Raw genomic sequence first — 18,972 nt, forward strand, 5'->3', positions numbered from 1 at the left:
CTCTAATAATAATAAAAATCGCTGTGTTCAGTCCGATGAAAACACTGGCAGGCTAATATAAATTTACCAACTGGCTGAAGTTTCGGAAGGATATGAGCGCTCATTTGACAATCAAAGCTCTCTGAGCTCCATTGAGCAAAGCACTCCACCTCTCAGCGAATAAGCAAGCTAAAGTTAATATCTAAGTCACCTGTTGAAATTCAAGTTCCAAGAGAGTGGTAAGACTACAGGTTCCTACCACAGAGACAGCAGTCAGCAATAGCTATCGAAAAGCTAAAGAGTGTTCAGATCAAATTTCGAATCGTGAAGCATTTTTGAACCATTTGTCCCTTTCAACAGCGCCCGACTAGTTAATGTGAATCTTCCATGAAACTGGAAACTATTTCGTGGACTAGAAGTGATGTCGAAAAGAGTGCGGCCTTTGTCAATTATTGAAAAACTGTGTTTATATCCAACAGGTCTGTGAACAACAACAACCGCACTACCGCATGAAGCCTTACACACTCCGCTGTTCATCCTGCCGAGACAAAGAGGGAAATCTGATTTCCGACAGAATGGGCATATTGGAGCGAAGGGTTGAGTACTTTGATGAACTACTGAACAACCAGAACATCGACGAGTTGGACGTCCCGCCAACTGAAGACGACGGACAAATACTGCCACCACCAAGTATAGGAGAAACAGTCCGTGCAATTCATCGGCTTAAAACTCATAAGTCGCTAGGAGCCGTTGGAATTACAGCCGAATTGGTTAAGTATGGAGGCGGCCAATTACACCAAGTTCTTCATCAACTTGTGCTCAAGGTATGGGACAGCTGAGTACCATCTATAAGATATTCTCCACTATCTTGCTAGGCCAGATAGTCCCATACGCCCAGAACATCAGTACCCCATACCAAAGAGGCTTCACTTCAGGCAAATCAGCAACAGATCAGATTTTCTCTGGGCAGAAAGCGATGGAAAAACTGTTGGAAAATGGACATCAGTTGCACCATCTCTTCATCGACTTTAAAGCCGCCTATGATAGTATAGCCAGGGTAAAACGTGTGATTCATTGGTTAGTTTATTTTAATGGGGGGAACTACAGCTCCAAGCACTCAGACCTTCGTTAGGCCCATTGTACTATCCTCTGAGATAGCCTATTCAACGCTTTCTCGCCTGCAGCGTTCGCAGGCTTTCGCGAATTTGAGAACATTCTCCAAGGAGAGTGAAATCGCAGACACGCTCTTCGTCGAAGAATACCTTACCAAGGTATTTTAGTCTGAGGGCCAAGGAGGTTGGGCAGCTGCATACGAGGTGCAGGACCGTCTCTTCCTCCTCCTCACATTGGCTGCAGATCATTGAGACTACTACTCCAATTTTTTCCATGTGATAGTTTAAGGATCAGTGGCCTATTGAAAGCCCTACTAGGGTTTTCAGGTCCCACTTCTTAATGACCATCAAAAATGCCACACTACCGGCCAGATTTTCGCCTGCCGCTAGAAGCTCAAATTTCTCCATTCGAGTGCGTGAATGCTTGCAATTTCATCCTGCTGAGTAGGACAGTGGATGGCCGGATGTCAAAAGCTAGTTCTGACCTCATCATCCACAACCGAGCCCGTCTGTCAGCTTTTCCATTACTGGCACCCACATCACAAATGTCTGTCCGTTACATGCATTTTTCTCGGAGACGATTATAGCGATTGACACCAAATTTGGTACAAAGGTAGGGACTGTGAACGCTCACGCATACAGTGAGTTACATCCTCTTACGTTGAATTTAAGGGGTCCCCATGCATGCAAAAGAGGGGTGTAATTTTTTTTTGTTCACCAAGTATTGCCATGTGGGGTATCAAATGAAAGGTGTCGATTAGTCTTTTTCCGAGGCTGGTCTTATTTTTGACATTTGTTAGAAAGTTGGGGAGTGCGGGGGCAGAAATTGATCATATCTTTAACGGATCCATTCCCAGAAACTACCATACCCAAAAATCTTTAAAAAATTAAAGGATTGCCACTATATGGTGCTTAGGCTACGAAATACCCTCCTTACCGATATCCTTTCAAATAAAGTTAATAATAGCAGTAGACGGAGTAAGTTGCTCTCCATTTGGTCCAGTCCAGCATCAAATTGATGCGAAGTTAGGACTCCACAATTCTCAAAAAAATATAATAATAGCATGTTGCTATAATTTTTAGTAATTTGCTGCGTGAAATTTTGCATGTTTTACATAATATAACATATTCATAGATTACGCGCTACGCACTAATGGGACAAACGCATTCAAATGTATTTATAACAGCAATACACAAAACCTTTCATACCGGAAGCGTCCAGTTTCCAGTTTCCCGACTTGTTCTCTTTTGGTGATTACAACAGATTATGTCTTTCCAAAGATAAATGTGGAAACCATATGATCGACAGGCATCAGAGCCACTTGATGTTTCCCAAGGGATTTCCAGATGGATGCATGACCGCTAATAGTATCAAGTCTATATGCGTCGTTTGCTGCTTTCCTTTTCACTCCAAATGGATTGGGGGTAAATTTAGAAAAGCTCCGAGTGCCAAATTCGGCGTACTATTCTTTGTAGGCAACCGAATCTCTGAATTCGCGTGAGCAGCTTCCTGCTGTTAGCAAAGTTCAGTCTGGGACGATGCATTCATACATCAAAATGGGTTTTATTAGGGATGTGTACATCCAATGAATCCGTTTTGATAAAAGTCGCCAGGTTTTACCAATCGCAGTCCTGCAGCACCAGAGAAATCTGCAGGATTTCTGGTATTATTCCTGGATATACATACTGTGCTGGTCGATAATTATTACCGCTAGATAGTCCACAAATGCTTATACGAAGACCTTTGTGTCCTCCAGGAGCCATAGAAAGTATACATAACTAGGAGCCATAACAGAGGAGAGGAAACAACTTCCTGGAGGAAACCCTTAAGACAACCTGCCTCAATAGACTGCTGTCCGACCAATATGTGGATCTTTCTCCGCTCTAGCATTGAAGGATCTTTTGCCAGATCGCCGCGAATGAGGCATAATTGAACGCGCTTTCGGTGTCCATGAATGCGCCTAAGGCGTATTTTTTATCAGACATCGCCTACTTAATTTTCGGCGTTAGTTCATAGAGTAATATCTCCCTGGATCTGCCACTTAGGCATATATGTCTTCTTTATGAACTGATCTAATAGTCTTTCCAGTCCTTTTGGCAGAAAGGAAGTTGTATGTTTCCCTGGTTTGAGAATAATATTACCTTCACTTCACGCCAACTAATTGGAATATAAGCGTGTGTTAGGCATGCGCGGCATATATTTCGGATGAGTAGACCCAAAGCAATCATTCTTTCTATTACTAGAGTAAGAATAATATCATTCGGGCCCGCAGACGTATATCTATGGAACGAGCTGAATGTATCTATCGGCCTTGAGGTGGTACTTTGGATGCTGCCTGGGAAGTGCACTTCAAGCAAATGGTTTGCCGCTTCTTCATTCCTTTCTGTGTACCCCCTACTCTGTAAAAGTAGATAAGGCAACTGCTGGCTACGTTCTTTGGCAAGGATTCGCTTTAGCTTTCTGGTTGCCTCAAGAGAGCTGTCCTCTTCGCAAAAGCATGACCATGATGATCATTTGGTCGACATTATGCTCTTCTTTAACGCTTTTTTGAGCTTCTTTACACCGAATCTGTTTTACCCTTTTTTGGTATCATGAGTAGATGGCTCTCTTCGAAAGCTTCACTCATACTAGTTGTGATCATCTGGGTTGTTTTGTCAATTCCAACAACGGATTTGATCCAGAGTTAGGAAAACTAATTTGTTTCACAAAATTGACCAACTTCTTCGTGATCGCAAAATATCCAAAAAGCTTCTCGCTTCTTAGAGTATTTTTTTCTCAAACCATTTTTACGTAAATTAATACTTTAATTTCATTATCAACACATTTCTTGCTGTGCAAGTAAACACACTACAGCAAGGACACGCACGAAGATGTATATAAACTTCGATGACGTAACTAGAATTCCAAGCTGGGGCATGAGTTTAAAGTCTAACGTTAAATCAACGCAATCGCACCATAATGTTACCTGTTCAGATCCTTCAGGCACGTAGGAAAGTGAACATTTTTTTCCTGAATAATTAATATTGATGTAATTAATTAATGTAAACTTTTTATAAAGTTTCAAATCGAAAAATACAGATATGCATTTCTTAATATTTAAATTTATTCGATAGCATACGTATCGAATCGCGAAATTAGCCTGAAATAAAATTAATAAAAATTCAGATAAGAAATTATGATCGCTTCCCGTCTAAAAAAGGTACTGCGGTAATAGGTAGAGATCTGCATTGAATGTGTCCCTATTTTGGTTAGTAATATACACATGTATGTGGTGGCCAATATCTCCTGAACGGAGCACTACGGTTTGTCAAAATGAGCTCTATCTCTCTACTGGTCTTCCCAAGAAGCCTAAACTAATCCACTACTGTTCTGTGCTATGTAATTCTTTCGAAAACCCACCATTTGACCACTGTGATAAAGTGGATTCCATTGCACGGTGTAGCAAGTAATGTATTCGCGCCTTTTCTTAAAGTGTGACCTATCCACTGACACTTCCGCCATCTGATCAACATATCAACCGGTAACTAGCTTGCAAGCTGACTCAAGCTATGGTCCCAGATTTTCTCAGGCCAGAGTAAACCTATAAAACGGCGAAGATAGATGTTAACAAACGCTACCTGCCCAGAAAATATGCAAGCGAAGGTAGATGTGACGGTCCCATTCGAGGCCAATGCCAGCACACACTTTTTGAGCACATCCGAAACACAACGCCTAAATCTACTGCTAACTGCGAAGTAGTCGATTTGGTTAGATATGGGTTGTCGACCAATTGAAATCCAACTGATCTGACAATGCACCATCAATAATGAGCGATAGAAAATGCAGAAAGCCGAAAACCACTCGCCATTGTCGTAACGGTCCTTATGAACATTACATGTTCGCGCAAGGTATTATCAAAACCCACCTATTCAGATTTTTCATCACGATCACATGTGACATTTAGGGAACCTCTCATGGGCTACATTGAGTTGTTTATAAAAAGTCTCCTTTTACTTTGCATCGAAAGTCTCCCTTAGTGCGTAATACTACATTGTTGAGCTGTTCCTCATCCCGGCCTGTTAGCATTATGCCTGATACCGGCTTCCAGGGCCAATGAGCGCTCCCGCGGATGCAGTCAGCATTAACTTGATACCGGATTCACGCCTACTTCCGGGTAGTTTGCAATAGTACAGTGCCGCAGTAGGGAGTGAAGTGCTCTCCAGAGTCCCACCATCTTACCGCGCTTAACCACAGAATGTCTAGTCTGTATCGCTGAAATTTTCGGTGAAGTTGGAACAAGCGAGCGAGGCAGATATATCATCAACAGGAACTCAAATCCATTCTGAACGCAGGAAAGAAGAATGTTGTTAGTGCATTTCCTTTTCCGACGCTGGTACATAACATGTCTTAGCACTTTAATGCGAATTACCTTAGGGAACGCTAGGTGATTTTCCAGCTAGAGTGGGAGGTGAAAACTGAGAAAGCTGTTAAGCTGACCAGCAAAAGCAATTGTCCAGCTAACTTTGGTAGAGGTGTGGTTAAATCAGGTACCCGCATGAAGGAAGCTAAAATGGGATTTTATGATGAGATAATGCTGGTACACCTTCGGGCGGACCATCCTCTTATTCAACCATGCAATTTTTGAACACTATAAGTGTCTGATGGATGAAGCGATCTCATTACTGAAACCATGAAATTGCTTTCTTGGGTTTCTAAACATATGTGGATATGGCAGTGCATGAAATTTGGATAACTGAAGCGGCAGGATGGCCCAAGCGAGTACATTGGCGATCGCATGAGGTACCTATTATATTTCAAATTTTGCTGTCCTGGGGAAAGTAGGGGAAAGGGTATTATTGTCACCAGCCCCGGATTATAGAGACGCTCGGATCCGGATTCTCTCTTTACGACCTTGGGTGTATCACGTAAATATTGGAATTTTTCTTCAAACTAGGAATTCATTGAAAGTTTTCACCATAGATGGTTCACAAAAAAATATCAAACAGAGAGTCTGAGAGATTGAACAGCACCAAATTGTCTGTCACATTTCTGATCCTTGGGTCCTTTGGTTTCGAAAAAATATAGTGATGCACCTTTAACTTTCTAACTTCATACATTTTTTCCTTTTTAGGCTCCTGAACAACAACATTTGATAGTTTTTTAATGATCTCCACACTGTCTATGTGCTGGTTCTTGCTTCGTTTGGTTTAGCTGTTTTGCCCCCACTAGTTATTGAGAAGTATTTATCTAGAATCTTGCCTTTAGCTTTAAACCGCGCTATTTATCAGCAGCCTAGCGAAACATTCGTTCAGTTTAATTCTGTATTGCACATAGCAATAATATATATATAATATATCTACTGCCGCCTTAGCTTTCCATTTAGAATAACGTGAAGAAAACACGTGAGTGTCGTTTGAGAACACGACAATAAAGTAATATTACATATATGTATGTGGCACATAAAAATATCACAATTGATACTAACGTTCAGAAAGGCATTTTGTTATCCGAAAACTATCGCTAAAATAAAATTAAAATTATGTGCTTCCGGTTCAGATATAATCGAGCATAGAATTTTCTAGTCATAACACATGACTAACCAGTTTGGCTTAAGTATCAAAACAACGGCGGGAAGAAAGCACAAAATGAAGCATGTGAAATTTCTACTTTTTATATAAATTAACAAATCGTCACGGTTTCCACGAAAACAACAACAAAAACCGTGGTTGAATTTGATAGATTTCATGGTCATAACTCCGCGGAGTTAGCATTTAAAATTTAAATTCTGAATGACCATTCACCTTCACTTCCACACAACGAAGCGCGCAAAAGATACTGAAAACCAAGGTTGAAACACTGCTTCACTTGGTGTTATATTTAAATATCCAAAATTAAATCACTAATTCGTTTAGATATTAGATGCATTCAGATAAACTGCTCGTTTTCAGAAACACTACACTATTGTATTTTCCCGACATAATCACGGCATTTTCACTGGAGAAAGGCTAGTTTTCTTTGCTAGCTTTACCTATAGCACGACAAAGATCTTGACTTGTTCCGACTGAGTCGATCTTTCAGAATGTTCAACCGCAAATTGCTGGCAATCAGTATGTGGTCAAGCTAGTTGTTGGTAGCATACTAAATTTGTTGTTTGTCTGAATCGTGTACGTTTATCATCGGCTCGAGTGTGCACATCAAATCGGACAATGATTTGAAGGCTAGACTGTAACGATGCATAGCCGTCTTCGCTGTGGGTCACTAAGGAATTGGGAAAACGGATGTCGTCATCAATCATGGGCAGATATCAACTGATATTAATAGTAGGAGATATTTTTATACTAGAAATGATGGACTTTGAATGCATTCAAGGAAGATTAAGAACCAAGGGGCTTATTCGATGGTAGATTTTTGAACTGATCAGTATCAAACCAGGATATTTATTTATTCATACAATACCAAATGACCTAACTGATCTTATTATAGGAATCCTTTTATATAGACCATAACATACTTATTTATATACAATAGAATCTATCAAGGCGGCAGTATAGCTTTCAGTGAGCCTGTTCTACGGTCGATGCCGTAAAAATCGTCATGAGTCTGGTTCCAGATTCGTCGGCTGGTAATAAGTACTGGGCGGTCACGTCGCTAGCTGTCAGGAATGTCTTTAATTTGACCAGCTCCTATTGGATTAAGGGTGTTTTTTTTTAACCTGAGTGTCCTTGGTTACTTAGTTACCTTATTCGAAAGTTAGCCCTTGAATGACGGGCTGAACGAATGTATTGCGTCTTGGGACCTCTGCAGTGGAAAAGATTTTATGTGAAACCATTCAAGCGGAAGGAAAACCTGCGGTGGTCGTCGCTACCAACCGCAGGAAAAACAGTACTGCTAAAATTCAGGCTGGTGATCACGTGGTCGTTTCAAAATGAGTTGTTAGATACCTGGGTGTAATGAATTCGGCATATCAGATGAGGCAACATATGCCATTGGAGAAATAATCCTCTTTGGATTATCATTACCTGTACCAGAGAAGATGAGCGGACACGCTCGAGGTGACTGCAGACGTCTAAAGAACTATTAAATGGATCTGTATAGGAGATGAAAGCAGCAGTGCAATGATTCTGAGAAGGCTCGCTGCACCCACACCCCAAACCCCTTGTATTAAGAAAAAGCCTGAGTTAGAATAATAAACGAGTTCTGACAAACCCGTTTTAAAAATTTGAATGGTGGCAGTGCTAATTCCTAAATACTTACCTAGAGTCAACGAATCGAGAACCGCCTCAACTAGTTTAATTGCTTTTCTTTTCTACTGAAGTAATCCCTAAAACTTACTTAATTGCTAGAGATTTCAGTAGAGTAGTCACTCGGTAGAAAAAGGGAGTTACATGAAAAGCAGGTAAGTGTATATACACAATGAACATATTAAGTTTATCAAAATAGGATTTCATGGAATGTTTGTCAGTAACCAATCTTTTCATTGGTAATCAAAGTGGTGACCCCAAGCTGAAGTATATTCAAAAGGAGAATTACCGGCTTTAAGATAAAGTTATAAAAGCAGGAATAAATAAAAGTGCGGAGAATACGCCTACAGACATGAGTGTGACTACGCGGCCTACTGAAATTTCTAAACGTCAACTTCCTTGATCTCCAAATTAGTTTCAAAGTAGTCGAGGCAACCTTCGTGAAGTATAACATTACTGATCCACAACAGCAATGTATGGGAGATGTTCTAGTACTGTCACTGCAATATATCACGGAAGTCGATGACAAACAAACTCATATAAACGCTGCCATTTTTTTGGAGTAGGATTGGTGAATGCATTTACGCACACAGTGTTGGACTCCCGGTTCGGTACCTCGTCGGACTGCCAACTAAACACCTCCCCATCGTCAGAGAGCCCCGTTTGTCACATTACTTCGGGCTAGTCCTCGAACTCTCCCGCCTTGCGGAGCCTTCAAATCAGGGAAATTGCTTTCACTAACGGGAGCGGAGACGAGGAACGGAACTGTCAGTTCAAGGAACCCCCTGCCATGCGGCTGCTCCACCGGTCGAGCTCTATCTTCTTAGCAACGAGAAGAACCCGAACGTAATGTGCAACACCTCCACCTGTGAGCGTTCCTCAGCACCTCGTCGACAATTTTATCTGTAGAGAGATCCCCTGTGTTTAAATAGAGCTGCTGACGAAAAAAAAAGTGTGATCGGCGTCGTCCATAACTCCATTGCAAAACACATAATCTGGAGATCGCGCCTTTCCAATCTTGTGCAGGTAAGACTGAAAACCTCCATGCCCACTTAAAAATTGGGTAAGGAAATAGTCAGTTTCACCACGCTTCCGATTCAGTCACGTACCTAAGATGCCGATGAGCCGTGCAGCGTATCTGCCTCTAGTCTCATTTAACAACAGAGCCACTCGTCTAGAGTGCGTTACCGTTCTTCACGAGCAACCACCTCCCTTGGCACACCTCCTTTGTGCTTGTATATGGCTTGACGTTCCTTAGCAAGAAGGGCAACGGGGATCACTCCCGCGATTACCATCACGGCCGGTTCAGAGACAGTGCAGTACGCAGACACCACCCCCGCAGCTTCCTGTCTTTGTACTTGCGCGAGAGGTTTACTATATATTTCCTTGCCAAGTGCGCACAGCCCACACCTCTGCGCCGTAGAGCAGGACAGACTGCGTTGAACTCATCAGCAGACGTCGCCTGCTAAACATAGGACCCCCAATGTTTGCCATTAGCCTACTTAACGCCGAAATTCCAGCTGCACACTTGTTTGCTGCTGCGTTGATTTGCTAAAAGGAGCTCATCTTTGAGTCAAGAGTCAGCCCGAGGAACTTTGCCGCTGGTTTTGACTTAATTATAGACTCGCTGAACGATATGGGACGCAGGGTCGGAATTATCTTTTTAGTCAGGATGACTGCTTCCGTTTTTTCCATTGGAAGGTTGAAACCACGAGTAGTCATCCATCCGCTTACCCTTCATATCAATATGCCGAGTCTGCTTTGCGGCCGTTCGACAGTGCGTCCAGCAACAAGCGTTGCGACATCATCTGCATAGCCGACCAGGCGCGACTCTTCTGGCATGCTGAGTTTAAGTAGATTATCATAGGTAGCGTTCCAGGGGTGCGGCCCTAGAATAGATCCCTGTGCTACCTAGCTTTTTATAGAGTAGGGTTCCTCAGAGAGTCTCTCAATATCCGTAAGAGAAAGTTCAGTACGTGGAAAGTATTGTGTAGTATGTCCACTTCCACCATACGGAATTAAAGGCGTTTCTGATGTCAAGTGTTAAGAGGAGCACCACCCGCCTAGTTCGGCGGCTATGTGCCTCCACTCGGCGAACGGCGTCCACGACTTCCATGACAGATTCAACTGTGGATCTCTCTACTCTAAAACGAAACTGCCGGGAGATAAGTCTCCGGCAGCGTGTATCGCTTCAGCGAGTCTAGTTTTCATGAGCTTTTCGAATACTATTCTAGCAGTGTCAAGCATACATAATAGGCGTTATGAAGATGGCAACTCGGGGTCGCCTTTTCCTTTGTGGATCAGGGTAAGTCTCGCCATCTCCCAACGAACAAGGAAAGTGCCCTCTTCCAGGCAAGCGTTGAATGCGCCGAGCGGTAGGTCTGGCCGGTGCTGGAATACCAGTTTGTATACCTCTGCTGGAATACCATCGGGTCTTGCGCTTTCTTGCTTTTCATAGAGAGGCCTGCCTGCCCCAACTCTTTTATAGAGGAAAGTCGATAGTCCTTGCCGCTCTCCGCGCCCATGTCATCATCCCATACGAGGTGCGCAGGGAATAGTGCCCTTACAATGCGGTCAATCTGCTCGCCGTTAACTGAACAGGGTTTCCACAGAGCCTCGATTTGTTATGTTACCAGTTGATAACCGAGTCCCCCCGGGTCCCCATTCACCCCGTCGACCAGATCCTGCCAACAGCGAGCTTTGCTCTTGTTTATTGCGTTGCGGAGTCTTCTTTCGGCTGACTTGTTCTCCGTCATTATGGTACATGACTCCTCCCGGTTGCTTAGAAGTTGTGTTGAGCGGCAAAGCCTGTGACACTTCTTCCTGAGCTGTCTACACCTTTCTGGGCACTTTCGCAACGTTCCATGCACAGAAAGAGCGCCGAAGTTGCGCACACCGAGAGTTTGTGTCCACTACTTCGAGTGCAATGTATTGATGGCCGTTTTCCGAGAAGTCTTCCAAAACTCGTCACCCGTCCACCAGCGATACCAGTGATTCCGACGCGAAGGTTACGTCTGAAATGCTTCCCTCGCAGCCCGGGTGTCAGAACGTTGAGGTGGATTCGGTGTTTAGAACTACCAGTCCCGTTCTCGCCGCCATTTACTGAATTCGTTTCCCTCTGGAGTCCGTGTGAGGCATGCCCCATTCAAGAGTTCTGGCATTGAAGTCACCCCCGCCCAGGATCCGCCGATCTGTGCCTAAGATAGACAAAGCCGTCTCCTCGGCCGTCCAGGATCTTTATGGCAGCGGTACCTGATATGTCAGGGTGCCATGAAACTGGGTCCTTGTTTTCATACTGCTCACTGATGAGTGATCAGTTTCCATTTTCGCAACGAATCGCGCTACCGACTCGTGGGCGGTAGAAGTCCGCTGCATGTTGATTAGTAGGATGCGAATCATGTTGACCGCGTCCTAGCTCTGTCCAATTCTGCTCTGAAGACTGGCCACCACCCCAGCCCGCAATGTCGCACCACGGTCCCTGCATAGAACGCAGCTTTCCTTTTCATTGCAAGTGTTCGCTTTATATACATACTACCCAACCAATTCTTATTTTCCCGCTGCTTAGAAGCTTCCTCGCGTATTGCTCGGCAACTTTCACCAGAGCGATTTTTTGGCCTCGAGAGTTTGCAAAGGTGATACCAATCCGCTCATTGGTTACCTCCGAACATTCGTTGCCGCTGCCATTAACTAACTAATAAAGTGGTTGTATGCTAGTCAGGAAGGTAAGTAATGAAAAGCCCTCATGCTGATGCGAAGTCTCTCGAAAAACCGCCTACCATCTATTCTTCAACCGATTATGGTGATACTAGATGCGCACCCACGGCAAACTGACACCGAGTTAGCTAACAAAACTTATGCTGTACTTCCTTTGACACCAAACATCGCTGAAAGTCGTTTAACCCAGCTAGTCCAACAATTATCAAGCTAATTCATACAGCTGATCTAATCCTCCGGTTTGCGTACACAGTGCAAGTCCAAAAGTCTTCGTTTCCAGTCTCAAAATCAGTATTCCTCCTTTTTCCCTCAAGTAGTTTCTAGACTTCTAAACTTTCTGTCCGATCTCCGTGTTCCTCGTAGTTGTCCATATGACGTGGTTGCTGTGTGCTTGGCTAGTGACAATTTTATTTCGCGCGCTGGTCGTCCTTTCTTTAATGCAACCTGGATGTACTCTGATCCTGGTAGTCAGAAGTCTTTTTGTTTATCCCATGTAGATCTGATCGCATTCCGGGAAATCGATCCCACCCTTCTCTTTCTTTTGCAGGCAGTCTTTTGTTGAACCTAGTTTTTGTTTTAGCTGCTGTTTCCTGCTTGTAGGTATCGCCACAATGATTTTTATTTATTGCTGTTCATCTCAATTGTACTAATCATGTATTCTTACTCCTTCTCGAAGTGTACCTCACTTAGCAGGACCCCGCACATGCGATAGATCATGGAGTTGAAGGGGGCTATTCTTTCACTCCATAAATGTTTGGAAGTTATTGGGATGGTTCGCCCGCGTGGTTAGTTTTACTGTCGATGTCAAACTCCATCCTTCCACTCCTGTTTATTATTTTGACATTCAAAAAGAAGGCTGTGGTCCACTTGCGTCTCGATTGTAAAGGCAATCTTTTTGTGGATATTGTTGTCACTTGAAAACATGGAGATTGCGTCTGCGACAGGGAATTCAACCACATATCTTACCCAAAATGAAGGTATTGTTTCCCATTTTCCATATTTTCTTCCATTTCTGTATGAAGATTTTGCTGCGCAGTGGAGAAAGGGGGTTACCTATTGCAACTCATGAGATTGTCTTGTAGAATCTACCTGTGAAAACGAAATAAGTTTGCATAGGGAGGCCAGTTTTATCTTTTGGCGAGCCTCCTTTCTCCACTCAGTTGAACCATCTCCCTTCAGGAGTTCCTCTTCCAAGTAGCAGAGCACCTCCTTTACATAGATGCTAGAAAACTAGGCTGCAAGTATTTCGTCGTTTGCAATTTCAGTTTCAGGTTTTCACGGATCCGTCCGATGACCTCTTCCCTGTCTTTCACCATGTATTTGCTTTTGAGCCCCCAACTGTTTAGTTTAGATACTAGCCGTTTCGCTAGTTTCTGAGCTGGCGAGCTTGTTGCGCTTTGTAGGCACCTGACTGATGGAAGGGCTGGATTGGACACTCACACAGTTGAAAGTTTGCCAATGGTACCTTTGCATTCCTTGATAGTTTTTTTTCATCCGTTTGATCGATTCTGGTAGGGAGTCTTTGAACGTACTCCTTGTTGTCCATGATCACTATCGCCTTCCCCTTGTCCTCGTTTACGTAAAAAAGTCAATATACCAGAGTCTGGTCGTTTCAGGTATAAAAGCGTTGTGATCATCTATCTTTTCGCAGAAAGCGAAGATATATGTACATATCAAAGATATAAATATTATGATCACCCCAAACAAAACAAACCGACTATAGATGGCATTCTGCTCTACTTTGTTTAATTCAAAAGTCGACAAGGATATGAATTATTGTTCGAAAGCGCAAGGTTTGCACCTAGCCTGGTTTCAGCTGATGAGTAGTTCTGAACCCGGCATTTACTGAGGAACGGAGCGAGTCGTTACTGAAATCGGTGCGGCAGCCATTCAGTAGATATCGTGTGATTTGAGTTCACTTTATATGATGATGACGTCACATATGTCAAAGTACAATGAATTCACGTGGAATACACAACTTTGACCTCCTATAACTTCGTTAGTGGTATTTGGATCGCATTCAAACTCAGAATTGTGTCTTGTATTATCACTTATACTGACTTCTTGAATGAAATTAAGGGGGGGGGGGGGGTTTCAGGTAAATTTCTAAAATATAGTAACAAGCTATTATTCACTTTATTTATGCAGATATCGAAATGGGATGTATTTTGAGGTCTAGATTTTGTATAGGTGTATCATTTTGATTTTTTTCTGATTGTTCGTTTGATACCTCACATATACGCCATATTCTATGAAAAAAATGTTGCTCCTCCTTTCGCATTTATGGGAATCAACGGTGCCATAGAAAGACGAAAAGGCAAGGTGATGTAAGCATCTATGGGAAAGAGGAGGCAGGCTCAATCCTACTGAACTTTATCGAACCCGTACTGACGCTTGTTATCCTCTGGTCCGTTAGTGAGGACAAAATCCATAATGGGGAAACATACGACGGAAGGATCCCTCCATGGGATACAATGTATTAGACATTCCCCAGTAGAAGATTCAATTACTGAGCCAGACGAATATGGCCTTGAAGTCGATGATCACTTGTCGGGCACAGAAAATCTGTTGTTGATTCGCTTGGAGTGAAGCCTCTTTGGTATGGGCCGATGATGTTCTGGCAGTTTGGGACTATGCATTCATGCAAAATACGAAAGAATATACTATAGTTGGTACTCGAGACGTAATACCTCTATAAGTGAAGAAGAAGAATCAAAGAAGAGACGTACATGCAAGTCGAAACATTTAACAGCGTAACAACTGCTATCTGGTCTACGCCTAAGTGAAATGGCGGAGGCAAAAATTAATCAAGGTTTCACAAACGTGTCGCCAGTAGAAGGCATAACTGGTGAGATAGTGATTTGTATGATCTTCAGTCGGGATATCATCAGGCCAGGCGAGCTGTCCAGAAAACAATGGGTAGGATTGAGTAGGAGGTGCTTACAAAGAAGCTCCAAGAAACTTGAAGCTAGTTGTACAGCGAAGCAACTGGGACTGCTTCAAATAAATCTGCGCAGAGATGGATATAGAATCCCCGCCTACAGGTCTGCGCAGGTCACTCGTCAGGCAGTTCTGAAAATTACTTGCCCCGATCTCCTATTAAAAATTGTCCAGGGTTTGTTTCTTCAGGAGAACAAGAGCAGTTGCAGTCTGCAGACACCTTTAGATGTGGCTGTAATACCCCCAGTAACAACAAAAGAACTACTGGAAATTGGCGGTAGGCTGGGAGACAACAAAGCGCCAGGTCTCCACGGTATACCAAACAGAGCCCTTAAACTGGTTGTTGAGTCGAGACCAGACATATTTGTTGAGTTGTTTGAAGCATGCTTGATGGGTGGAAACTTTCCCGAGACATGGAAAAAACAAAGGTTATTATTGTTGCCTAAACCTGGTAAATCTTCTGGTGAACTATCTCAGACTAAGCGGCTTATGCGGTATTTGGAATCTTGCCGATTGACATGTTCTCCGACGAGATGACGCGCATTTATGAAGGACTCGATTCTTCCTCTGATTGGCACGTTAAATACGGTGAAAGGGAGGAGTCGTTAGATACCAACAACGGTGGGAGCGGGTGGAAAAGGGTCGACGAAACCACAGCATCAAACAAAATCTGAAAAACTAAATTTCAAGCCATATTTTTAGACTTTAGAAACAACCGATTTAGAGTTACTACAATATTGGCCAAAATGTTACTGAATATAAGTGATCCAGGGCAAAGTCGTCGGCCATTTACCTCGAGAGTTGTGAACTCAATCTTCCTTTACGAAGCATCTGTCTGGGTCTCGACATTGAAGCAAAAACTGTAAATAGTGGCGGCGAATGAGGGTCGACGATTATCCCAGATATCTTAAAGTCGATTAAAGAGAAGATGGTTACGATCTAACCCAATCCTTGACCGAACACAGTGAGACGACATGCTTGTTGATTACGGTAGCTGAGAAGAACGTTGTCTCAGACAATGGTCTAACATTGGTTGCGTGTAAAGCGGAGGTGGAAATTGTTGGCGGAGCGCTGCCGCCACCCGATAATATCGTGAACCACATGTCCCAGAGAGGACTGAAACGGTGGTAGGAAAATTAATGAAACCGATTCACAATGTACTGTGCATCGCCGAGGTTCGAAGGAAGGTGATAAGTTACAACATGGGCTGCAATTCGTAGCAGATTCTGCTCAACGATGTAGTACTGAAATGATTGTCTCGTGGAATAAGCGAAGAAGGAGGAGGTAGTTTTAGTGAGTCAAAATCTCATATAACCGCATGGCAAAAGCCAACAATATGTTTTTCCCATTTTGGAACGTTCAAAGAAAGGCAGACATACAGGCAAACAATAAAGCAATTTTGAATTTGATTTTTTTTTTTCGCAAAACCAGCCCATCTAAGAATTAATCACTTTGTTCCTTCGCCAAACGCCAAACTGCAGTAAAAAGTTTTAATTTCCGAAATCGACGACTCTAAACTGCTCTATATAGAATGATTGTTTAATAATTTGCGGTTCCCAAAAAGTAATTTCGCCGTATACGAGTATATATGTATAAATGTGTGTGTCCTTAGTATTATACGTCCGACTTTCTACTTCGACTAGATTTTGACGTTCGGTAATGTCTTAGCGCGCAATAAATTCATATCAAATTAAAAACTTTGATTTATTAAAATTTGTAAACAGTTTCTTAGATTTCTATCAAAAAGAGAAATTTGTTTTTTTTTTTTATTTTGTTTATAATTTATATATAAAAAATCCCAAGTTGGCCTTTGGCTGATTTTGCAAATATGTCTGTATTTGAAAAAAAATTGATTCTTTGTTTGCAGTATCTCTTCCACAATGAAACCAAGAAGAAAGTACGTCCCGGAAGAAAAGTCGTTCAGTTTCCATCTCTCCTAGGAAAATTCCCAAATATACTTTTGTCTTTTTGGTCTAGGGTGAATTAACTGAATATGTCATCCCAAGAGAAAAGGGAGCGAAGTTTATAATGATAAATAAAGATAGAATAGAATAACTATTGCCCTGTTGACGCACCGAAACATTATTCAGCGCAGGTTTTTGGTCTTTCCTCAATAATCCCCTGAAATTTCCCATTGACCCCAACGAGCCAAAACACAAACAAAACGACTGAGCAATGCAGTTTATTTTATACACAAATTATGAATTATTTATAAAATAAAAATCACGATCAGAAGCTCGTGTTTACTATCTGCTGTATTTGATATCACGTGTGGGGCTTGGGAATGTACCGCGGCCCCATATGCAATATGGTCTGAGGGTTGTTATCAGTTTTATTTATTCCACTGAACATATTAGTACTGCGCGATCTTGAGCCAATCTAAAGTTTATTTTCTATGCGATGAAACTTGAATAATAAACAGAAAATTCAAAGGTCAGCATTTTGTTATCAGTTTAATTGGACGTCACGCGTACAAGCGACGAATTCGATGTAACGATTAAATAGTCAAGCTGGAATGATTGATAGTTTGATTACAAATTATTTTTAAAAAGATTATTTGATTGACATTTTGAAGATTAGAGTTTATTTCTTACCGATCTGGGGGTTCAAATATCTTAAGATATATGGAATTTGATAAAATTTCTCTATGCATTTACATGTGTATATACAGTCAGAACTAAATGATGAGGCGAAAGCCTAGAATTCAGGCTATATTTACAAAATACTCGCCAGTCTTACCTTTTATGAAGAGCACCGCTTCGGGTTGTATTATGTTCAGCAAATCGGGCGATTGTGGAGAAGGTTTTTCCGGGACATTTTTCATATAAATTGAAGAGATATATTCGTTTTGATAATGATGGGGTCCTAAGTCCGCATCAACTTAATGCTGGACCGGACCAAATGGGGAGCAACTTACTCCCTCTTTCCTGGTCCACGGACCCCTCGCTTAGGGCTTACACCCAAACCTTTCAAAAAAGCAAGCGATGACGGCTTTACGGTTTCTTACCAGGGCAGAGGCAAATCCTCAGATGCTGCCTCACCTCTGCCCTGGCAGCAGCGTGACCGTATCGGCTCGCAGATGTTGAGTGCTCCTGAACACGACATGCCTTCGAATTATATTGAGCGCAAATCCGCCTTATTGACCAGAGCTTGGCCAGAGCTGAAAATATTTGGGTGCAAGCCCTAAGCGAGCGGTCCGTGGACCAGGAAAGAGGGAGTAAGTTGCTCCCCATTTGGTCCGGTCCAGCATTAAGTTGATGCGGACTTAGGACCCCATCATTATCAAAACGAATATTTTCAGCTCTGGCGAAGCTCTGGTCGATAAGGCGGATTTGCGCTCAATATAATTCGTAGGCATGTCGTGTTCAACTTCTTTTTCTTCAGCCTTTGTCCCGTTCACAAGCGGGGTCGGCTCGTCGTGATCGGCTTCGCCATTTGGCTCTATCGAATGCCTGATCTGGGTGCAATCTCGAGGCTTTCAAATCCCCATCCAGCGTATCAAGCCATCATTGCTTAGGTCTGCCCTTTGGTCGTTTACCATCGACGACGATGTTCAGACCAATCGTGTTCTACGAATTATATAAAGGAGCACTCAACATCTGCGAGCCGCTACGGTCACGCCGCTCCCAGGGCAGAGGTGAGGCAGCTTCTGACGATTTGCCTCTGCCGTGGTAAGAAACCGTAAAGCCGTCATCGCTTGCTTTTTTGAAGAGATATGTAATCACTGTTGTTCCTACGATCTGATAGTTGCCAATGGGGAAATACCAACATATGTAGTTGGTATTACGAATATCGTTAATAATTCGTTAACGTTTTCTGGCATATATGAGTATAGCTTTGATAGTGCTGCTCTCTTCTAGATAAATAGAGTATAGTTGGAGTTATTCTATTATGCTAAATCCTACCTGATCTCTATTGGTGACAGGCCCCGCGACAAGTCGACCAAGAAAATGCATACAATGTCTCTACAAACATGATGATCGGATTGAGTCACAAGCCTCGCAGA

At 42.6% G+C, this 18,972-nt stretch overlaps 1 protein-coding gene across 4 annotated transcripts in view; it reads right to left on the bottom strand.

Moving 5' to 3' along the window:
- LOC119648404 (battenin) overlaps positions 1-7,249 on the bottom strand; it is a 28,272-nt gene extending 21,023 nt beyond the window's left edge. The window contains exon 1 of one of the 4 annotated variants that reach the window (XM_038050148.1): positions 6,873-7,249. The gene's annotated coding sequence lies outside the window, so the exon portion shown is untranslated. The other 3 variants (XM_038050151.1, XM_038050153.1, XM_038050152.1) reach the window with 3 other exon arrangements.
- Positions 7,250-18,972: the final 11,723 nt, after the last annotated feature.

Source organism: Hermetia illucens, chromosome 2 (assembly GCF_905115235.1).
Source record: "Hermetia illucens chromosome 2, iHerIll2.2.curated.20191125, whole genome shotgun sequence".
Classification (NCBI taxonomy): Eukaryota; Metazoa; Arthropoda; class Insecta; order Diptera; family Stratiomyidae; genus Hermetia; species Hermetia illucens.